This window comes from Dipodomys merriami, unplaced genomic scaffold (assembly GCF_024711535.1).
Source record: "Dipodomys merriami isolate MVZ:Mamm:240054 unplaced genomic scaffold, mDipMer1.0.p SCAF_335, whole genome shotgun sequence".
In the NCBI taxonomy this organism is placed as follows: domain Eukaryota; kingdom Metazoa; phylum Chordata; class Mammalia; order Rodentia; family Heteromyidae; genus Dipodomys; species Dipodomys merriami.
Genome location: NW_027204882.1, coordinates 241,595 through 265,205, shown reverse-complemented (window position 1 = coordinate 265,205; position 23,611 = coordinate 241,595).

Below are 23,611 nucleotides of genomic sequence, written 5' to 3'. Positions count from 1 at the left end.
CCAGATATGTGGCTTTGTTTAGGGTTAGTTTATTAAAAGTTAAGGAAATACAATCTTATATTCACAAAAATGTGTGCATATAAAGCCCACGTATATAAAATCCTATGTGTATGTTGGAGAAAGTCTTCTGTGCAAAAGTAAAATGAGTGCATGAAGCAGTACCATAAGTAAATGAGAACAGCACCATGTAATATAATATTGATTTCATAGATGATATCACCAAATTCATGAATAAAATCATTGAAAGAAAATCTTGAATATTGATTTTTTAGAAACTTTTGTCAACCATTTCAGATAATGGCCTGTAACAGGTCAGTTCCACTCTGCCCCTCTCTTCTTGTGGTTCTATGTGGAGTTAATAACAATCATCTCACACATTTAAGCAACTGCTTCCAACTTCCTGGCTCAACCTTGACAATATTCAATAGACACTTTTTCTGAAGAGTCCATTTCACTAAATGTTTTGTTACTACACTATCCAGATTTTTGGTTTCAACTTTGTGTAACCATTTTTCTCCCCCTCCTGCCAGTTCCTACAATGACTGCCACATAGTTTTGGTTTGAATTATGACAACTCCAGACTTGTAGGACCAATTTTGTACTATTCAGTTTTTGTTACATAACAAACAACCAAAGAAATCTCGACGACACATACAAGACACACTTATTTCTGATTCATACATCTGTGAGTCAGCTGGGGTATATCTGTTTCAAACTCTGGAGAGGGCTGTCTTGGCTTCTAAGACTGTGGGCTTATGTTTGCTTGAGTATGCGCCTTCTGGAGTTAGCAGTGATGAGACAGAAGCAATCTGGGGGAAAGCCCTTTATAAGGCAAGATACCAGAGACCAAGAAAACTTGCCTAAAGGCATGTGCATATTTTAGAACTTGTCATGTTCACTAACATCCCCCTGTACAAGGAGAGTCACATGGACCCATGGGGGACAGAGAGTATTTTGTTTCCCTTGGAGATCAAGGTTTACAGGGAATAGTCAATATGGCTATGCAATGTATTCTGCTACACAAGAAGCATAGAGGGACAAAGCGATTGTAAGTCCACCCATGAAAATAAGTGCTTGTACCCCAACGTAGAAAACTTATAGAAGTCTGTGACACATTTAAGATTTTTTTAACCAAAAGGAGACTGTAGGATTGCAGGGAAACAGCACGAATGGATTCTGGAATTTGAGTGGGAAAAGGATGCATAACTAGTAGTTTGAGGTAAACAGAGCTGAATACCAGGAAAGGGAGACTGAGAAGGGAGAGATCTTTTTCTTCTGTCTTCATAGATAAAGGAGGAATATAGAACTAATCATAGCAAAAATCTTTTTTTTTAATTTAATTTAATTTTATTTGTGAACATACTGTACAGAGGAGTTACAATTACATGGGCAGGATAATGCGTACATTTCTTACCAAGCATTGCAGCCTCCTCCTTTGTTTACCCTTCACATCCCTTCCCAGCCTCCCTCCTCCCCCCCCAATCCCAATCCTTCTCCTTTCCCCCTCCCCCCCCCCCGCACCTACGTTGTAAAGCTAGTTTTGGACATGACAACTTGTACTTCTCATTGTTGCAACAGGTCCACCTGTATCCTTAAACAACTGTTTTTTTTCCCCATCTCCTCCACAAGTTATACTGACATCAAATATAGTGAAAGCAGGGGTTATACTGTGGGGGAGGGATATACAAAGCAACAAAGAGATAATCTTATAAATGCATTAGAAACACATGCATGAAAGAAAAAAAACATTAAAACACACATCTAAGGGTTCATTTTCCTGACATCACATTATCTGACCTTTTCCGCTTGACTCATACATCTACTAGATATTACAAATAAGGGAAACCATGGGACCTATGTTTCTTTGGGCCTGGCTTATTTCACTTAATATAATTTTTTCCAAGTTTTTCCATTTCCTAACAAATGGGGCAATGTCATTCTTTCTGATGGAGGCATAGAATTCCATTGTGTATATATACCACATTTTCTTGATCCATTCATCTACTGAGGGGCATCTGGGTTGGTTCCATATCTTAGCTATGGTAAATAATGCTGCAATAAACATAGTTGTGCTGGTAGGTTTAGTGTGGTCTTGTTTGTAAACATTTGGGTAAATGCCCAAAAGTGGGATTGCTGGGTCATAGGGGAGTTCTATGTGAAGTCTTTTGAGGAACCTCCATACTGCTTTCCAAAGTGGTTGAACAAGTTTACATTCCCACCAACAATGAAGTAAGGTTCCTTTCTGTCCACATCCCCTCCAGCATCTGTTGTTGTTAGAGTTCTTGATTTTTGCCGTTCTAACTGGAGTGAGGTGATATCTCAATGTTGTTTTGATTTGCATTTCTTTAATGGCTAGGGATGTTGAACATTTCTTCATGTGTCTATTGGCCATCCTTCTTTCTTCTTCAGAGAAGTTTCTCTTTAAGTCTTTCGCCCACTTATTTATTGGGCAGTTGTTTCTTTGAGGATTTGTTATTGGGGGGGTTAATTTTTTGAGTTCCAAGTATATTTTAGATATGAGACCCTTGTCTGTTGTATGACTAGTAAAGATCTTCTCCCAATCTGTGGGCTTTCTATTGATCTTGCTAGCTAATCATAGCAAAAATCTAAAGGTTAATATGGAGATGGTATAAAGACATCTTTAACTATACCCCTTAGGATGTGCAGCCAGTCAATAATACCAAGCTATTGCCAAAGTAATGAAGTAAAGTCATGTCTACCTGCTTGTGTGGGTATATGTATGTATGTACGTATGTATGTATGTATGTATGTATGTATGTATGTATGTATGTATGCATGTATGTGTGAGTGTGTACTTGTAAAGCATATGTATATAATATAAAATATATAAATATATATGCATGTAGGAAAATATTCATGTCACATTATAGAAAATGGAAAGAGTGATACCTGGAGTCTAGATATAATATAAAATATTATAAAAATAATAAAAAATAGCTGAAGATCTCAGCACAAACTGATATCAGGAGAAGTCTGTTTAACTTAACTTTGAATTCCCCAGACTTGGCAATGTAAAAATATGAAATTTTCGAATAAGAAATATACAGTCGTTGAGACAAGGTAAATTTCTGCAAACCATACATTGTTAGAAGGATAGGTAACAGAGGCACAGGGGTTGGAGCTGGTGAGAGGATTCAAAGGAGAGCCTCAGTAGAGCAGACACCTAACACTAATTTGCCCAATCCATAAGCACTGCTTCAATGATTGGCTCCAGGTGCCTTTATTTTTTTCTTTTACAAGTGGCCCACTGCCAGAGGCTGTTGGATGAAAAAGGAAGAGAATTTGGGAAACAGTGCTAACTAGTTTTAACTGCTGGGAAATATTTTCATGATAAAGGCTGTTTTTGAAGCTGAGAACTAACTATTGTTTTCAGGACATATCTACTGGCATATAAAGATTATTTTATTGGAAACTATTCTAATGGCATCATTAAAATTGAATTTCATCTGTGTTCTTACTTAATGAGAAAGATTTCCTATTGTCTATGTGGTTGTAGTCATTCTTGGAGAGATTATTTTTGGAAAGTACACGATTTCCTTTAAAAGAATAGAGAGAACAAAATAAGCTGCAAGAATAAGGGTAGGGAAATCGATGTTATTAGGAAATGAATGGCTGATTCTGGCAAGATTTCTATAAGAAATATGGCTATGGCTAAAATACAATCATATCAGAATTGATTTACTGTGCTGGACCTCATTTTATAACAATGTACCATAAACAGAATGGGAATTACTTTAAAGAGGAGGTGGGTCTACTCTAAAACAAACCATCAGCCCTGATATATACATAGTTTTCCTTTTCTGGCTTCTTTTTGTCTTTAAACCAGTAGCATTGCATATTTGTTTGATGGTGACCCTGAAACATTCATCTATAAACCTCAGTGCTGCTCCATTGGGAAGGAAGTAGGTGGGTTTCAAAGTGTGTCTCCGTTTGTGCACAGCCTTGTGCAACATGCTGATAACCCAGAATAAGATAGAAATTGATATTAAAGTAAAAGTTAAATAACAAAGATGGGGCAATTGTCCTTAATAAAAGGTGATAAAAAAGAGAATGAAGAAACATTTCTCTTCTATCTACTTATTTTTATTAAAAACATTATTATCTTTAAGTAGCTGTACAAAGGAGATGTCACTTAACAACGTAGTTCATGAATATAATATATCTTGATCAATGTCATCCCTTTAAATATTCTCACCCATCCCTCTCCTTCTCACACCTTCCCTCACTATTCTTAATTTTGTAGGATATATATCGGATTCTTTACAAATTGTACTATATAATTTATCAACGGTAAACTTACCCCTGTTTGATTTTATGCTTGAAAACCTCCTCAAATGCAAGTGGGGTGGTAGAGTTATTCATAATAGTAACCAAACTTCCTTCCTAAAATAAGTCAATATTTATGCATTATTCTCATCCATAAGCATTATTGTTTCTTACTCTTCTTATATTAATAAACATTTTATGTTCTTTTTTAAGAGGTTAAGCCCCTGGATTAGGGCTTGAACTCATAGCCAGTGTTCTTCCCAGGACCACAGCTGCAGTTCATGTATTTCAATGTTTAATTGGAGTCTGGTAGTCTTTCCTGCATGGGCTGATTTTGAACTACAATCCACAAATCTCAGCCTCCTGTGTAGCTAGAATTAAAGGCATGATCCACCTGTGCTTGGCCATTTCAATTCTTTTTTTATTAACTTTTTGTTTGTTTTTATTTTATTTTATTTTATTTTATTTTTTATTGTGAGAATACCATACAGAGAAGTTACAATTACATGGGCAAGCCATTTCAATTCTTGACTGTCAACTAAACTGGAAATATAAAAAGGAAGTAAAACCACATGGTGTACTAAAATGAACAGGTGGCAGAAGGGACAATCTGTACAAAATAGACATTTTTCTTTAGCAAAGTGATATGACAAGTTTTTAGAGCTCAGCCTACATCTATCATATATAATATAACCCCTTGAAGTAAGCAACCATTTGAAAGCATCTTGTGGATTTCATTCTCCATTCTTACCTTCCCTCAACTATTTATTCCACTCTGAGTCTACCTGAGAAGTCTAAAGAAGTATAATGGACTCAGTAAAGATTTATAATGTCATATGTTGAGCTGGCAGGGCCAAAAGAAATGCTTTTCTGAGTTATGATTTTTCCATTCCCCAAATTTACTTTCGCTCCTGCACCTGTGCTGATTGGCTAACATCCTTGAACAAAAATGGCTGGTCAGTCCTCATGTATAATTCATGCAATCAAAACTTTGCAACCGTGCACAATTTTGAGTCATAGGTCCTGTGTGTCCAAACAGGTTTCCCTCTAAGCTGTCAAGACTTTTTTGCAAGGCAGTTTGCTCTGTGACCATAAACTGAAGCACTAATGATGTTGTCCGAATGGTTCTAGAGAGAACAGTTTAATCAGACAGCGCATCTAATTGGGACTGGCTAACAGGTGGCCCCAAACACTAAGAGACTTAACCACAATTTTGAAAAAAAAGACAACAATGACAGTTCTCATCACATCAAACCAAATCCTCACATGGCTTACTGTAAAATAAAAGTAGTGTTTTAGAAAAAAATGTCGGAATTGTTATTTAACAGTGTTTCTAAACTCAGCATTAAATTTAATAATTATGTAATTATATTTGAATTACCAAAATGAATGCTTCGGAACCATTGGGACTTACAGAGTGTGTTATCTCAAATATGCACATGGCTGAGTAGTTAATGAAATCGGCCAATGGGAATGGGTAAAAATTTTCTCATTGTCATTGCTCAGATGCAGGATTTCATGATTTAGTGTTGTAGCCATAATCATGGGTTAGTCATAGAAAGGAAAATGAAACATTATAAAATGTTCCATGTTTCCTATGTTCCAAGTTTTATTTAGTTGTAGATAAATTTGTTATTTTTTTTCACTGTGGAAATTTTTCTAGATACTTAGCCATCTCTCTCTCTCTACTTCTCTCTCTCTCTCTCTCTCTCTCTCTCTCTCTCTCTCTCTCTCTCTCTCTCTCTCTCTCTCTCTCTCTCTCTCTCTCTCATCTCAGTGTTTCTCTCATAATGAAAAGGTTAAGATTCTTTTGTTCTCAGGATTGGAACTTGGTTGGCTTGTCCAGTACATTCAAAAGAGAGCTAGAGACAAAAGTATAATTCATCGTGGCATTTGGTGTTGAAAGAAATACATTTTAAATTTAAGAAGAGCTCAGGAATGTTTATATACACTGTGAAGGTATACTCAAAAGCAGATTAAGGCATATCTGGCATATCAATAAGTATGTAATAAAAATCTACTATGTGTAAGGTGAAGAAAACAATAAAATTTATACAAGCCAAGTAGTAGTGACTCATACCTATAATCCTAACTAGCTGCTCAGGAGGTTGATCCAGAGGATGATAATTTGATATCAATCCAATAAGAAAAGTCCATGAGACTCCATCCCAAAACCAATCAATAGAAACTCATGTCAGAAGCATGAGAGCAAAAGAGAGCTCCAATCGATCAAGCAAGCCAAAGGAGATGAAGGAAGGCCGAGTTCAAAATCTCAGTAGCGCAAATACACAAAGGGAAAGGCAGGCCACCTCTGTAAGTGGGTGATTCCATACATCTTAGGCTAAAATGCGCCTAGTGAGAGAAAACTGGAGCTCACTTTTGAAGGATACGGCTTGTCCCAGGCTCCTCCCTGCCTCTTCGCTTTTTGGTCACCATGAGATGAGTAGCTTTGCCTCACTACGCTCTCTGCCTCCAGAATGCTCTGCCTCACCACAAGCTTAAAGCAATGGACCCAGCAAACTACAGAGACAAACCTCTACTACCAGGATCCAAAATTAAACGTTCGCACTTCCTTACTTTCTTTTTATTAGATACTTTGTCATATGAATGGAGCTGTCATACAATTACAAATTCCAAAACAACAAAATCTGTTTAATAAAATATTTGATGTTATTGTAAAAAGTTCAATATGCATAAGCTTACCTAACCAAGAAACTTTTTCCTATTTTTTTAGAGAATAATTTTAAACAAGTTGCTATCTCATCCAGACTATTAATAAATTGTGTGACTGAGGGTGCTATGGGTATGTATATGGGCACGTTTGGATATAGAGGCCAATAGATATAATTCATCGCTACATGATAAATAGGAAAATATTTTAATATTTAAAATGTTTGACATTGGATTGGATTGTTTTGTGCAGGGAAAATTTTGATCCCTTGTGTCAAAAACTTGATGATCAATTTGTCCCAAATTTTATTGAGAAACTACTGACATTATTGATGTCTATAATTAAGCAGATTCTAACATTCCTTTTAATTTAGCATCATTAAGTTGCATATTTGGATATGGTTTTCACATTTTTCCTATTAGTATGGGCTGGTTTTTATTTTCTTCATTATGCATAAACACATTGACTTCAACAAATTGAATAAACAAATCATATTGCTTTAGTATGGAGAACAGAAGAATTTTGAGAATATCATTAAATGTTTCAATACCAATTAACTGAAGAAATACATTTTCAAGGCCAGATTCCAGATACTTGGGGTTCATTCAAGCTTTCAAAACAAGCTAATTATGCTGCAGTTCTTATACCTATTTCACTGACTGTTCATCTCTCCTGATTGATTGGAAAACTATGCTTCCCTCAAATGAGTTATTGGAAGTATTTTTATCCTGTTTACTTGAAGAACCAGGTCTAGATTATATAAATAAATAAACCTAAGGTTTAGTCATATATATTTTACTAATCACCTTTATTTTAATCAATATCTGTGAGAGGCAGCTAATCCCACAGGAGACACAATGTCAGTTTACAAAATTGATGGGTTATTTCATGTATCACAAAGCTTCACAGTCATTCCTGTTCATGTATGTGGGAGTTTTGGTATATTTATTACAGTGTTTCTTATTATTTCTAATTTGCTCTTTCATTTTATTGAGTATCATTCATTATCTCTGACACAGGTAAATATGAAACAAGTTCATAGACCACACATATAAGTTGCTACAAACTCTGTAATAGCTGGGCAAGTGTGATGAGAAAGTATGTATTTTTCTCATGAGAGAGACTCATGTGACTATAGTTTTGTATTTAGTTTTTAGACTCAAATAAAGGCAGAAGTATATCCTAGGCATTCTATGAAAAAAAGCAATGGTTATTGTTCATCTTGAGAGGTTAAATTTAAAATTGAACTTGATTATAGTTTGAGTATGATTTGAGTATATTCCTCAAGATTTTGGGTGTTGAAATATAATCCCTGTTGTTAGGTATTAAGAGGGTTGAAGCTTAATCTAACAAAGCTGTTTAGAGATAGCACCTCTGAGAAGAAGATGAGGATTAGGGAAGGACATTAGAGTGATACTGCATGATCGAATCCTGGTGGTTCCCCCAAAAGGATAGAGAAACATGTGGGGACATACATTCATTCAACCAGTTTGAAACACTATGCAATTAATGTATGTGTAGATAATGCATGTATTTTTAATATTGTTAAAAATTCAGAAAAGCCAAATGTGATATTGCATGCCCATAGCACCGACACTTTGAGGCTGAAGCAGGCAGATTACAAATCTGAGTCCAGCCTGGGCTGCAAAGTGACTTCCCAGTCAGTTCTAGTGGTGCGAACACATAATCCTTCATATGGTAAGTCCACTAATTTGAGAGTAGTGACATGTATCAAGAACCAAAGTCACAAATGGATCCATGATATGCTTAATAATATTTAGAAGGTGATTTTTCTACTTTAATCTCTAATACATTTCTTGATTACTTAATAAATAGATCTGCTTGGTATATTATTTGGTTTATGTTTGCTGTCAGAAAAACATACTAAAACGTTAAAAGAATTACTAAGCAAGACAGTTTCCAAATCTTTGGTCTAGATGAGCTCTGGAGAAACCAGAGTAGATGATGGAAAAATGACCTGTGCAGACAAAGTGGGGGCAGAATGCAATGACATGCCCTAAACTTGTGACTGCTGGCAAGGACTAGGGTAGGAGTTGTAGTTATAGGATAGAAACCAGAGATTAATATGGGATTGATAACTACCCACTAGCAGATGTAAGTGCTCACCAGCAATGATGATAGGTCAAGAAAGGTTATCCTTCCCAGTTATAAAGACGAGAAGACTACTACTAGTTAAGATGTTTTTCCCTCTTTCTTTCTTTAGGTCCCTAAGCTCTTTTTTCTTTCTAAAGAACATTTATTTAAAAGTTAATAGTTTAGATTTTCTTCCACCCTTTTGAGATGTAAATCTCTAAGCCTCTTGCTAGTTTTATAACCCAGGAATATCTTTCTTAAGCCCCTGGGAGTATAATCTTCCAGTTTCTGTGGAATAGTAGGGACCTAATCCTTAAATGGAAACTTGGAAATTCTGATAACTTAATCATATTGATCAACTTTTCCCATAATCTAGTTCTTTTCCAGTAGCTCTTATAGGCTTTCAAAAGGTGTTTTTTGTTGTTGTTCCAGAATTTAACATTCATCCAGAATTTAGCATTCATCATTTCTCTTATTGCAATATCATTACATAGAGTTGTTCTTACCTTTTTCATGTCTGCTGTGCAGACAACCCATTTTTAGCTGGGGAACTTCAGTCTTAGAACAATTAAGAAACATGTTGAAACTCATGCAGACAGTAAATAAGAGAGGCAAGATTGTAACATAAGAAATTTAGCCTAAGCACAAGAGGATGTTTTCCTTTTTAGGAGAGACAAAATCGTATGTTTTCTTGCTTAAAACAATAGAACTTCTCATCTTGTTCCAGCCCTGTTGACCATAGCCAGGCACCAGATATAAATGTCATATCCAACCAGGGACTAATGTCTTCTAAAGCTAAGCATGAATTGTTGCTAAATTTTCAAAACTCAATTTCCAACCATTACAAACAAGAAGAATTCTGGAATCTGGATTGAATATGTAACTTTCCATGTTATTTCTAGATTACATAGAATTCACAATCAAGTAAATATTGTTATTGAACCAAAAGGCCATAGTAGCTTTATATGAGAATCCAAATTTAGAGCCAGAGGGACTCAGTTTGGGTGCCAATTCTATTACAGTATCTACTAAATCACTTATTATTAAATAGCAAGCTTTCAAAAATGTGTAGATTAAAATTAAACAAACCATACTGAAACATTCAAAGGATTACAAAGCCAGACAGTCAAACCATGTTTGACTTAATGCTTATATTAACTCTTTGTAAGAAATTGAAATTTCTGCTGTAATGACAGTTGATTTCTCTTTGACTTAGACTGTTTAAAAAAGGATATCTCTACTACACAATCTGGTTTTGTTTTAGATGGAAGGTTTACATGGTATTGCTTGCACAGTAATGAGTTTGCTTAAATAACACTGTGTGACTGCTATCCTTTGGGACCCACAAGAAAATGAGCCAATTGTGAGTCAATCTCAGCAATGAAAAATTTTATAATAAAATTGGTTTCTGCTTTGTGCACACTTTATACCACTTGTACAAGGTGAGCTGATACAGAATATCAGCATGAGATCTCACCAGGGAGGGCCTCTTGAGACTTGTAAAAGAAATGATCATTACTGACAAGCCCTAATAGTGTCTATTTTTATTCCAGTTTAAAACTCCACTTCCACATTACTGTATTTTCTTATATAAATTGTAATGGTTGGATTTAAGTTGGACTGTTCTAATTCTGTAAAGAAAACTGTTACAGATTTTATAGAAATACAGGCTTGTGTGAAACTTGCCATTTAAGCAAATATCAACATCTAGCTTCAGTCTTCAAGGATGACCATGATTAAGCAGCAGATAATAAAAGGAAATTAGCCAACTCAAGTTGATCCCGGTATTTACAGAATTGTTGGGGACAAATCTAAAAAACTATAGAGAATTTGAACTAGTCTTTGAACACAACTAAATAATGCATCCTAAATGGGGAACAACTGTGCTAGGAGGCCCACTGGGGTCCATGCAGCTTCTTGGTGTGTGGGAATGACACTTTCTTCAATGAGTACTCTGTTACTCCTTTGGTGAGACATGGTTCCAGCAGAGGTCTGAGCTGGCAAACCAAACACATTGTGATTGTCTGTCTTACCTAAATGTTTCTGAATGTAGTAAGATAATTGTTGGGAATAAAAAGAGAAATAAGCAAATCTTTCCTGTTGACTAATCCCATTCCATGATAACTAGGAATTAGGTTGATCATATACTTACATAAGAAACCTAAATGGGAGGGGTGAAAAAGTTATATTCATGAAAGCAATAGCTTTCCCATATTGATAATAGCTTTACTTTAAAACAAACTAATAAACACTAACCCAATTATCTTTCCAACCAACTGACAAACCTGTTATAACAATACATCAATGTAATTTAAAAACTGTGTTGAGCAAACTAAGTAAGAATTTGAAGACAGGTGCTGGTGGCTCATGCCTTTAATCCTAGCTACTAAGGAGGCTGAGATATGAGGATCAAGGTTCAAAGCGCCAGAGCAAGAAAGTCCGAGAAACTCTTACCTTCAATAAACCACTTAGAAAATGGGAAATGGTGCTGTGGCTCAAGTGGCAGAGTGCTAGCCTTGAGCTGAAGAGCTGAGGGACAGAGCCCAGGTCCAAAGTTTAAGCCCCAGGACCGAAAAAAAAAAAAAAGAATTTGGGCTTATGTTTTGTTCCTAATCTGGGAATTGTTTTTTTATTAGGAATATGTGCATAGGCTTATTTACTTAACTATTTCTGTCCCATTTTCAAGATTGTGGGATTCCTTAGACCTTAGAGGGATGTGAAAGCTCTCTTATTACCAAAAAATGTCCTATTCCATGCAGCCTTTCACTCTTTTAGATTTTTAGATTCTAAATTTTAAAATAAAACTTTGGATTCCCCAAAGTCAATATCCTCTCACGCCCGTGATAGTTGCTATGGATAACATAGGTTTAGTTAGTGGATGTTCATAATTAATACCAGAATCACATTTAATAATATATCATTAGTATTAATATATAATTTTAATATATCATTTGAATGACAGATAATTTTAATGTAAATCACTTGAAAAATATATTTTGTGGTGCATGATGATTTTGGCTTGCATGTAATCTTAGCAATGCCAGGGCTTTTAGGCTCTCCAGCAATACAGTCTCATGTGACATCTGGATAGCTGGAATTACTTAGGTGGAGAAATGATGTATGTCTGACCCACTGCTGAAACAATAAAACTTTCATTAACTCACTTGTGTTTATGCCTGTGCATGTGTATGTCTGTGTATGTACCTGCTTGTGTGTGTGTGTTCATGCATAGAATTATAGTGTAAGCACTGACACAGAAAGGCTGATTCTCTTTCAATGCTGTCTCATGTTTTATGTAGGATATGTTTTTGCTAGAATTACTATTGCAAGACTACATTAAATTTTTATACACTTAGAAAAGAATTGGTTATAAAAATTACTGTGAATATCATCATGTCTATGTTGAAAAAATGAAAATCATTTCAACAGTTTAAAGGGAAAAATACTGCAAATGCTAATGAAGGGAAATCCTTTGTTGTTGGCAGGGTGAAGCATTGGTTCCTCAGGGTGTGATACTGTCTCTAAAATTATTTTGCTAATGGATAGCACTCTACCACTTGAATCACAGCTCTACTTCTGGTTTTTGGTAGTTTATCAAAAGACAAGAGTCTCTCAGTTCCTGAGTAGCTAAGATTAAGGGTGTGAGCCACTGAGGCCTGCCCTGAAATGCATTTTAATTTAAGTGTAGCAATTTGATACTCAGTGATAACATTTAGATCAGTTCTTCACAATCAGATTTGTAGTGAGTTACACATAGGGCTGAGGATATGGCACAAGCCAAAGAGCACCTGCCTAGCAAGTGCAAAGTCATGAGTTCAAGACCCAGTTCTGGTAAAATAAAATAAAAGACACATTCAAGAATCACTCTTAATTCCTCTTTATGAGCTGAGAGTCCAGTTAGTGTCTCTAATGTAAATTCTTCTTGAGATAGACATCCTTAATACTTTCAGACATTTTCTGACTACATAAAATGATTGCTCTATATGCACAATAATACAATATAAAGTCCAAAATCTTATTATGGATTTTAACTACACACTTTTATATTCTAGTAGCACTCTATGCACTTTGTGCTTATGATAGACTGAGTTCTGTTATGGAAAATTATTTATAAAAACAAATATTTTTGAAACTTGATAATTTTCTGGTAGATTCTGGGCATAACAATCATCATAATTTTATTAATCATTTGGATAACAAATTAATATTTGATACTAGTTTTCTTCTTCCACCATTCAGGCAAAGAAATCAGTATTTCTTGAATTCTGGAGAACTTGAATAAATTGTTTAAGTCTTAGTTAGTTGCAAAATGTTTCTCTGAATGAGGTGCTGGAATCAAGAAAAATACACTTGTTATAATATAAAAACTATCAAAGGACTCCTGCACGGATGGATTTGAAGTTTCTTTCCTACTTTGTTAAACGTTTTGTTGGTTAACTGGAGACAAGAGTCTCTAGGATTTGTCATCCCGGGGTTAGCTTAAAACTTCAGTCCTCAGATCTCAACTTCCTGCATAGCTAAAATAATAAATAAATAAATAAATAAATAAATAAATAAATAAATAAATAAAATAGACACAAGATTCCATAGTGCAGATATTATCATGTTAAAAAATTTATATATTCTAAAATTTTACCTCTATTTCTTATTATTTCATTAGCACATATAGCTTGAAGTTTCTATTTTGAATTATCTGTCAGATAACTTAGCATTTATATATTTCTATCCTGTGGGTAATAAATTCTATTATGTCTTCATTTTTGAAAGATAATTTCATGGCCATATAACTTTCTGAAAGATTAATTTTTTCTTGTAATATTTTAAAGTTATTTACTTTAAAGTTATTGTCTTTATATCTGCCTTGTTTATAGTGAGAATATTTTATAGTTTTTGTTATAGTTGTATATACTGCATAAGTTAATCTCAATACACTTAAAGTTCTCATTTGAGCAGTTTGCCTGCAGTTTGACAAGGGTGACTTACTTCATATCATATGCTTGAGATAGACTGAACTTTTTAGATCAGTAGTTTGAACTATTTCACTGTATTTTGAAAATATTTGCCCACTCCTTCTTTGAATATCCTTCATCTTCCCTGGAGTTTCATTTACAGTGTTGTATACTTCAATATTCTATTCTTCTATTCCTCTATTATAAGGTAGGAATCAATGTACAATGTGTATAGCTGTGAATTAATTGATATACTTTATTTTCCCTTTCATCATTACGCTACTCAAGCACTATTTGGAGAGAGACAACCAAAATATAACCTGTAATTTATGTCTATTTTTATAATTGTTTATACATGATATATGTTGTTTTATCATTATTGACACCTGACATAAAAAATAAAATAAGAAAGAAATCAAGATTCATGAAGTAAAAACAATTACCAAACTACTTTGGTAAAATACCAAATCTTGTACGTCTACCAGAATAACATGGTGCTGGTGTGGTTTCTATTAAATATGGCTTTGAACATATTTTATTTTGTTGTACAAAACAAATCTGAGGCAGATTTTCACACTCTCAAACTTCCTTTATAATAGAACTAAAGCAATATAAACTGCACATTTCTATTAATTTATTTACAGTGTTCTATAGATGCTATGTTCTATAGAACATTGCATTCAGAGCAAGACATATTGGTGATTTATCATCATATCAGCATTAGCTTTTAATGCTCTTAATTACTTTTTCATAAATGATGTGAGGCTATCTCGGTCTGTGTACAATAATTTGAAAGCATTCTGAACTGAACTTTTTCATTCCTGATTGGCAAATGAGCCAATCATTCCACACATACCAATTTATTTTGACAGGTAATAAAATGTATCATATGTAACAATGCCTCACTTTGTAGTCATTCCTAACCTGTACTTTGTAAATACGGCAAAGAAGAGGGTATGGTTTGTTCTCATATTCCCAACTGACAGTCAAATAACACATTCATAAAAAGTGCAATAACATAGAGCTTTGTGGAGAAATATGTGTTTATTTAATTGAGAGGGCTGTAAGAAAAAAGTAATTTGCTCTTGCTTGTAAGTATCACCAGAAAACCAAAAGAGATATTAAATGACCTTTGGATAGCTTTGAAGGTCACCATGAAGCCAAAGGAAGGAAAAGAAATTTCAGGCAGAGAGACTAGCAGGTAGAAAAATTCCAAACTGGAGGAAACAGTTTGCTGTGTATGGGGTTATATGACTAAATCTCTGAAATATGAGAAATGAGAATCAGTGGGAAAGCTAAAGAGACTTTAATTAAGAGAATAATATATAATGTGAAAGACTGGGAGGAAAGATTAATTTTTGAGGAGGAATGTAATGATAGCATTGCTTGTAAATCTTCCTATATGATGTTGTTTTACTTTCTAGAGTGAAGATTCAGACCCAAGTCTGGGCTTGCACAGAACAATACCAGACACAACCTTTGTCTCAAATGTTGGTTAATAACTGATAAAGTATATGGTCACATTAGCTGTGATAGCGGGCTACAAGAAAAAACATGATCTTTTCCCCACAACTTAGCCTTATTGTAAAACAGAGGGGTTACAATTACCTGAGTAAGGTAATGAGACATTTCCTGTAGAGCATTATTACCCCCTCCTTTGTTTTTCTCCTACTATCCCTTCCAACTTACTCTTTTAACGAGTTCTTCTTTTAGAATTCACCTGCTAATGTGTACAGTCAAAGGAAGGCAAATCCTAAAGCCATCTTTGTCTTTCCCTGTCCCCAGATTGTCCCATCCTCCTGGGATCAAACCAATCTACCTACCTCTTTTCTGACATAGCTTGGTAAATATCGCTGTCAATTTCTTTGCTACATTAACCCCCAAATGAGAACTTTGTATTTTCATAATTGGCCATAGAGTTGAGAAATAAAATCAGTGAAGGTGATAACAGCCTTCTGAAATACTACTGCTTCCTATTAAAGGCAAGGGTATTGAAAAAAATGAAATTAATATAACAATTTTCTGGGACTTTGGATAGGATGTTCCTAGTTTTTATGGAAGTTTTGGTAACTAAAACCCTAAAAATCATTGACAAAATGACCTTCATTATTTGACTAACATAATAAATTTGTACTTTGTGCCGTTTGAATATACATTGTTATTTTATAATAGCTACTAATATTTGACAAAGTTTCTAATGATTTTCAGTGGTAATTTCTCTTAATCATTGAGACATTTTGAATAACTGGCTAAAATTTGGATGACAAAAGTATAATCACTAATGGAAAAAACTAATTGGAATAAGAAGAATATGAAAAGTATTTATTCAAAATAACAGTGCCCAGGAGCTCAATTTGATTCACCTGACTCTGCTTCTATAGCATTGATAGAAACATTCACACAAATTTTACATGAGAATTTAGCTCATGATTTTGAAATTTTTCTTTTTTGTATATATTTTTATTGTAAAATACTGTACAGATGGATAACAGTTACATGAGTAAGGTAATGAGTACATTTCCTATAGAGCATTGTTACCAACTCCTTTGTTTTTCCCTTACCATCCCTTCCCTCCACGCCTCCCCAAATCCTCCCTCACCCTGGCCCCCAAGTTGTAAAGTTCATTTTCAACATAGTGTCTTGTACATCTCATTGCTACAGTGGATCAACCTGTGTCCTTATTTCAGCATTTTATTTCCCTTCCCCTCTCCAATTTAGAAAAATGTATATACAAGATTCAGGGCACCGGAGTAAAATACAGTAAAAACAGGGTTTATCCGATGGGGGAAGAACATACAAAAGAAACAAAAAAATCACATGGTACATTATAAGTACATTAAAAACAACAGCAAGAAAGATAAAACCACTTGTGTCCCTATCTTGGGGTTCATTTCACTCAGCATCATCTTATATGGTCATATGTTCATAGCTTTTGAGCTTTTCTGCTTATCCTAGACATATACTAGTTATTGCAAATAAAGGAAACTATGGGACCTATATTTCTTTGGACCTGGCTTACTTCATTTAATACAATTTTCTTACAGTATCATTATTAAGAATAGTACAAAAAGCTGGTTGCCGGACCTCACCCCAGTTAGAACGGCAAAAATCAAGAACTCTAACAAAAACAGATGCTGGAGGGGATGTGGACAGAAAGGAACCTTACTTCATTGTTGGTGGGAATGTAAACTTGTTCAACCACTTTGGAAAGCAGTATGGAGGTTCCTCAAAAGACTTCACATAGAACTCCCCTATGACCCAGCAATCCCACTTTTGGACATTTACCCAAATGATTACAAACAAGACCACACTAAACCTACCAGCACAACTATGTTTATTGCAGCATTATTTACCATAGCTAAGATATGGAACCAACCCAGATGCCCCTCAGTAGATGAATGGATCAAGAAAATGTGGTATATATACACAATGGAATTCTATGACTCCATCAGAAAGAATGACATTGCCCCATTTGTTAGGAAATGGAGAAACTTGGAAAAAATTATATTAAGTGAAGTAAGCCAGGCCCAAAGAAACATAGGTCCCATGGTTTCCCTTATTTGCAATATCTAGTATATGCATGAGTCAAGCAGAAAAGGTCAGATAATGTGATGTCAGGAAAATGAACCCTTAGATATGTATTTTAATGTTTTTTTTCTTTCATGCATGTGTTTCTAACGCATTTATAAGATTATCTCTTTGTTGCTTTGTATGTCCCTCCCCCACAGTATAACCCCTGCTTTCACTATATTTGATGTCAGTATAACTTGTGGAGGAGATGGGGAAAAACCAGTTGTTTAAGGTGGACCTGTTGCAGCAATGAGAAGTACAAGTTGTCATGTCAAAAACGAGCTTTACAACGTCGGTGCGGGGGGGGGGGGGGGGGGAAGGAGAAGGATTGGGATTGGGGGGGAGGGGGAGGCTGGGAAGGGATGTGAAGGGTAAACAAAAGGAGGAGGCTGCAATGCTTGGTAAGAAATGTACGCATTATCCTGCCCATGTAATTGTAACCCCTCTGTACAGTATGTTCACAAATAAAATAAAATAAAATAAAAAAAAGCTGTTGCCGGTGGCTTACACCTGTAATCCTAGCTACTCAGGAGGCTGAGATGTGAGGATCACAGTTCAAACCTACCTGGGGCAGGAAAGTCCGTGAGACTCTTCTCGCTGATAAATCTCCAAAAATCCTGAAGTGGTGCTGTGGCTCAAGAAGTAGAGTGTTCTCCTTTAGGTGAAGAGATGAGAGACAGAGTCCAGGCCCAGAGTTCAAACCCCATGACCATCCCCCACCCCCTAAAAAATAGTATAACCACTGTTTTCATTGTATTTGATTCCGGTGCCCTGCACCTTGTGTGTGTGTGTGTGTGTGTGTGTGTGTGTGTGTGTAATATATATATATATATATATATATATATATATATATATATATATACATACATACATAATTTGGGGAGGGGAAGGGAAATAACAAAATGTTGAAATAAGGATACAGGTTGATCCACTGTAGCAATGAGATATACAAGACACTATGTTGAAAATGAACTTTACAACTTGGGGGGGGAGTGAGGGAAGGAGGAGTTGGGGAGGTGGGGAGGGAAGGGATGGTAGGGGAAAAACAAAGGAGGAGGTAACAATACTTGATAGGAAATGTACTCATTACCTTACTCATGTACTCATGTAACTATAACTCCTCTGTACAGTATCTTTACAATAAAAATACATAGTAAAAACATTAAAATATAAAAATTATAATTAAAAAATAAAAATAAAATAAATTTAAAAAGAATAGTGATTTTGAAAAAATTATTAAAAAATTAGAAAATAGGACTAAGAAAGGTAAAAGACAAATTATATAGAAATTGAAAAGTGAGAAGAGAAAAACATACAAATTCAGAATTATTGAAAGCTCAGGGTTTTGTCCACAGAGACAGAGATGGCTGACATAATTAGCCCAAAGTCAAGGAGCAGAGGAAGTGGTGATTTGAACATCTTGCAAGTTTATTATATTTGATTTTAATATTGATTAGTTCTTCAGAATGCTCTCAGCAGGGGACTGAAGAGCTGTGTGAGGTAAATATTTTGAAACTACCAAGCATACTATTTTCAAGGCAATCAATATACTGAAAAAAATAACACTAAATAAACAAACACTCACATGCATATATTGTGCTAGTACACCTTCATGATCGGAGAGTAGAAATCACTGTTCCTGTTATTTTTCTAGTATATAGATGCTTTTAGATATATATAGTTTACAAAGTAAACAACAGATAAATTTATTTTAAATAATCATTTTAAAGAAATGTGAAGACGGTAGAGTTAGTATACCCTTGTTTGTGATCATTTGGGTAAATATCCAAAAGTGGGATTTCTAGGTCGAAGGGGAGTTCTATGTGGAGTCTTTTGAGGAACCTTCATTCTGCTTTCCAAAGTGGTTGAACAAGTTTACATTCCCACCAACAATGGAGTAGGGTTCCCTTTTGGCCACATCCCCTCCAGCATCTGTTGTTATAAGATTTCTTGAGATAGCCATTCTAACTGGGGTGAGGTGGAATCTAAACAGCACAACTATGTTTATCACAGCATTATTTAACATAGCTAAGATATGGAACCAACACAGATACCAGTCAGTACATGAATGGATCAAAAAATGTGGTATCTATATGCATAGATATGTATATATACATATGTATATATATATATATATATATATGAATTTTATGCTTCCATCAGAAAGAATGACATTGCCCCATTTGTTTGGAAATGGAAAAACTTGGAAAAAATTATATTAAGTGAAGTAAGCCAGGCCCAAAGAAACATAGGTCCCATGGTTTCCCTTATTTGTAATAACTAGTATATGTCTAGGACAAGCAGAAAAGGTCAAAAACTATGTACATATGACCATATAAGATGAGGTTAAGCAAAATGAACCCCAAGATAGGGACACAAGTGGGCTTTACTTTCTTGCTATTGTTTTTTAACATATTTAGAATGTACTATGTGATATTGTGTTTCTTTTGTATGTTCTTCCCCCCATATTATAATCCCTGTTTCCACTGTATTTGATTCTGGTGCCCTGCATCCTGTATATATATAGTTTTAATTTGGGGAGGGGAAGGGAAATAACAGAATTCTGAAATAAGGCGGTTGACCCATTCTAACAAGGAGATGTACAAGACACTATGTTGAAAATGAACTTTACAACTTGGTAACTTGGTGGGGACTGGGATTTGGATGGGGGGGAGGGGTTAGGGAGGTGGAGAGGGGAGGGATGGTAGGGGAGAAACAAAAGAGGAGATAACAATGCTAGATAAGAAATGTACTCATCACCTTACGCATGTAACTGTAACCCCTCTGTACAGTATTTTTACAATAAAAAATATATATATTAAAAGAAAAGACGTAGAGATGGGTGCCTGTGGCTCATGCCTGTAATCCTAACTACTCAGGAGGCTGAGATCTGAGGACTGAGGTTCAAACCCAGCCTGAGCAGGAAAGTCCGTGAGACTCTAAATAGCCAATAAACCACTCAGAAAACCTGAAGTGGTGCATGGCTCAAATGGTAGAGTGCTAGCCTTGAGCTGAAGAGCTGAGAGACAGCACCCAGGCCCAGAATTCAATCCCATGACCGTCAAACATTAAAAAAAATGTGGAGAAACAAAATATTATTATTATATCATTGTAAAGCAGAAATGGTATAGAGACATGAAAACCTATTTATCTGTCCACTGAATTGAGCCCATTACATTCATCTGGTCGGTCTCACAAACACACACACCACAAACACACACACACACACACACACACACACACACACACACACACACACACACACACACAAGAATAATGTGAATAGAATATAGGAATTGGAGTTATAGGGTCAGGAAAAATATCATTTATGACATGTAAAAGCACAGATTGTAAAATTTAATATTTTTAAACAAGGAGTTAAAGAGATCTATGTTTCTGTGTGTAGTGCTATAAAAGAGTATCTATGGCATGGAAATGAAGTAATTCAAAATAAATCAAACAAAAATAACTCTATTTATCTTTATCTTTATATTTGTATTTATAATCCTGCAGATATCTGCGTGAGCCAAGGAAGGAGGGAGATGTTCAGCTTTCCCATCATAAATATTGTTTCTCATAAGCCAAATTTGTCTAAATTTGGTAAGTCTCAAATTAATATTCAAATAGAGATATTTTTGTCACTTTACAAAAATGCCATATTTAAATCTACTTGTGTCCTTAACGTGCCCTAGAATCTATCAATTGGATAATTACATTTTTTTGTCCTCAAATACTTTGTCTAAATAGATATTTACCAAAATTTGCTAAGTCTTTCTTCCCTGTGGTATCAGAAGCTGACATTATTTTACTTTTTTATGTCTGCCCTTTAATTTTCTGCCTCTTTATCCTCAGACATTCTTTGTGAATGTCATGTTGATCTGTGGATGTATCTGACATTTTATTTTCTGCACTAATTCTGAAGTTACATGCTGTATACATATACATTTTACACACACACACACACACACACACACACACACACACACACACACATTTTGTAATTTAGTCCTAGGTCATGAAGATGTTACTATTATGTACTAATGTTATTAATAATGTGTGGGAAATATACCACAATTGAAAAACATAAAAAAATAGAGCCAGATTCTGAAATGGTATGACTGAAGAAAATGCTTTGTTTGGGTTTTGCTCAATAAATGATACTAATTGCAAGTAGAATCAGAAAGCTCTTCTTATGATAAAAATTTGTCATACTTGGGCTGGGAAGGTAGTTCACTTGTAGAGTGCTTGCCTTGCATACATGAGGACCAGGATTCGATTCCTCAGCACCATATAAGCAGAAAAAGCTGAAAGTGGTGCTATGGCTCAAGTGATAGAACACTAGCCTTGAGCTGAAGAACTGAGGGACAGTGCCCAGGCCCAGAGTTCAGCCCCATGACCTACAAAAATAAAAGTTACACTTATATTAAAATATTTCTTTTCTCTTCTTAACGTTGTTTCTCTTCACCAGTCCATGGCTAGCCATAATGTATTGCTTGTGTTAGGAATAAGGAAAGTAGACCCAGAAAGGAAATATAGCCTAAATAAATTTATGAAAAATAAAACATCCTTGCTCTTGTTGATGTGATGAATTATATTAATTGATTTGCATATACTGAACCAGCTTTGCATCCCTGAAATGAATCCTGTTCGATCATGGTGTATGATTTTTTGGATGAATTGTTCAAGTCGATTGACCAAAATTTTGTTGAGAAGTTTTGCATCAATGTTCATCAAAGAAATGGGTCTATAGTTCTCTTTCATTGATGAGTCCCTGCCTGGTTTGGGATGAGGGTTATGATGGCTTCATAGAATGATTTCAGTAGTGAACTTTCAATTTCATTGAAGAGTTGGAGGAGTATTGGTGTGAGCTCTGTTTTGAAGGCCTTGTAGAATTCTGCTGTAAAACCATCTGGTCCTCGGCTTTTCTTAGATGGGAGATCTCTTACTGCTGTTTCTATTTCAATGCTTGATATGGGCCTGTTAAGATGTTTTAACTCATCTTGGTTTAGTTTCGGCATGTCGATATTTGCTAGGAAAAGGTCCATTTCTGCCAAGTTCTCAAACTTATCAGCATAAAGGTTTGAGAAGTATTCCCTTATAATGTTCTGAATCTTGATTGTTTCTGTGGTGATGTTTCCATAAACAACATTGAGATACCACCTCACCCCAGTTAGAATGGCTTTAATCAAGAACTCTAATACAACAGATGCTGGAGGGGATGTGGACAGAAGGGAACCTTACTGCATTGTTGGTGGGAGTGTAAACTTGTTCAACCACTTTGGAAAGTAGTATGGAGGTTCCTCAAAAGACTCCACATAGAGTTCCCCTATGACCCAGCAATCCCCCTTTTGGGAATTTACCCAAATGATCACAAACAAGACCATACTGAAGCTACTAGAACAACTATGTTATTGCAGCATTATTTACCATAGCTAAGAGATGGAACCAACCCAGATGCCCCTCAGTAGATGAATGGATCAAGAAAATGTGGTATATACACAATGGAATTCTATGCCTCCATCAGAAAGAATGATATTGCCCCATTTGTTAGGAAATGGAAAAACTTGGAAAAAAAATATATTAAGTGAAGTAAGCCAGGCCCAAAGCAATATAGGTCTCATGGTTTCCCTTAATTGCAATAACTAATATATGTCTGAGACAAGCAGAAAATGTCAGATAAGTTGATGTTAGGGAAATAAACCTCCAAATTTTTTTCTTTCATGAAATTATTTCTAACATTTATAAGACGATTTCTTTGTTGTTTGTATGTCCCTCCCCCACGGTATAACCCCTGCTTTCATTGTATTTGATATTGATATAATTTGTGGAGGGGAACAGAAAAAACCAATTGTTTAAATAGGGATGCAGGTGGACCCATTGTAACAATAAGATGTACAAGTCGTTATGTCGAAAAACGAACTTTACCACTTGGATGGGAAGAGGAAACAAAGGAGGAGGCAACAATGCTTGATAAGAAATGTACTCATTATCTTGCCCATGTAATTGTAACCCCTCTGTACGGTATATTCACAATAAAAAA